Source organism: Tympanuchus pallidicinctus, unplaced genomic scaffold (genome assembly GCF_026119805.1).
Source record: "Tympanuchus pallidicinctus isolate F22 unplaced genomic scaffold, pur_lepc_1.0 scaffold6, whole genome shotgun sequence".
Lineage (NCBI taxonomy): Eukaryota > Metazoa > Chordata > Aves > Galliformes > Phasianidae > Tympanuchus > Tympanuchus pallidicinctus.
Window position 1 is genome coordinate 31,465,643 of NW_026294780.1, and position 1,635 is coordinate 31,467,277.

Genomic DNA, 1,635 nt, shown 5'->3' on the forward strand with positions numbered 1-1,635 from the left:
TATGGTAGGATGAGATAGATCACAGAATCACAGAATTGCAGGGGTTGGAAGGGACCTCCAGAGATCATCGAGTCCAACCCCCCTGCCAAAGCAGGTTCCCTATAGCAGGTCGCACAGGTAGGCATCCAGGCAGGTCTTGAACATCTCCAGATGTAGAAGCAGAGAGGAGGGAACAGGGATGTCTGCTTCTTACTTGAAGTTATTTCTGAATTTAATCAGTCGTCCAACTAATGGGGAAGAGTTAGGAGTCAGGCAAGTCCTTGGAAAGAGAGAAGCAGCAGGAACCTAAGGAGGACTGAAAGTCACATGTTGTTTAACAGGAGGTAAGAGTGGCCATAGCTGACTGTTGTGGTCCTTCTCAATCTGAGAGCTGGTTTGTTTCCCACTTTCCAGTAGGTTATTCAAAAGAATAATAAATAATAAAGAATAATAAAAAAAGGTTATAGAGCCTAGGATAAAACAGTGCAGATGGTGATGTGGAAGTGCTCTAGAGGCAGACCGTAACTCAGGGCATGGAAGCAATAAAGTGCATAATTCTGGATTTACTGGAAGTGTAAAGAAGGGTGAAGTGATAAAGTGACTGAAGGAGATAAACCACTGCATGCTAAAATCTAAAACAGCCCCTGGTAGATTTCTTTTGGTCCTTCCCTTGGAAAGCTGCAGGGTGAGGCGGCATGGTGAAGTTTCGCTTCAGAACTGGTGGGTATCCACTTCTGTAGCTAGCAGATTTGGTGGGGGTGGTGTATTCTTTCCAGTCAACTGTGTCCTGAGTGTTGCTGCAGCCAAAGTAAAATTATTGCTTCATGGTTTCATTGTTTGGCTTTGTAATAGTGAAAAATTCTATAGTTGGCAGACGCTTCAAGGGTGTGGATGGGCTTATCTGCGTAATTCTTTTCTTAGATACCTGAAGCAAAGGTCTTTCTCAGGGCTTTAAAGTCTTGGTACTAAGTTACCTGTAGTATACATGACTGTACACTTACAAATTCCTGATTTTTATGGTTTGTTGTTGTGACTAGGCTTCAAGTTTGTTTTCTTTTTAAATAAGTATTTTTTCCCCTCCCTTTGACATACTTTAAAAATCTGAACTGAGGTGCTGTCTGAGTTGAGTTGTGAGGTAGTTTCATCAGTAATAAATGCACACCACCTCCACTTGTGTGTAACTGCGTTGTCATTTTAAAAAAATGTTATTAAAGTAATGGAATATGGACTCTGTCTACTTTCATTTCACAGTAAGAGGAAATAGGTGACTTCGATCATTAAAAAAAAATTGCAAAACTGGGAAAATAAAGGAACTCCACTGTTGTTCTATCTTATGTGGGTGTAATACTTACAAGAAGCTGTGAATTCGAGCTTACATTTGCATTCGTTCTAATTCTTAGAAGTCCCTTCTGTTTTGTTGTCAGTTCTTTGCTAATTAGTGTCCAAGTGTAGTATTTCTTTCTCCCTTTTCTTTGGGTCCTTCTTACACTGTCCTTTCTCGTTTGGATTTTGAAATGTAACTGGGTAATTGGTCAACAGCTGTCTCCAAGTGCACTTAATAAGGACTGACTTCTTTTCTAAGCCCCATTTCCCCTCAGCACATGCCAGTTAACGATGCAGTAAGGTGCAGAGGAAGATTAAGATGACTGTGGGAGT

General features: G+C 40.9%; 2 protein-coding genes across 8 annotated transcripts in view; one reads left to right on the forward strand and one right to left on the reverse strand.

The window, feature by feature from the left end:
• The window catches only part of LOC128092111 (uncharacterized), a 726,933-nt gene that overhangs the window by 82,337 nt on the left and 642,961 nt on the right, over nucleotides 1-1,635 (reverse strand). The window lies entirely within an intron of this gene.
• The window catches only part of KLF12 (KLF transcription factor 12), a 315,353-nt gene that overhangs the window by 23,406 nt on the left and 290,312 nt on the right, over nucleotides 1-1,635 (forward strand). The window lies entirely within an intron of this gene.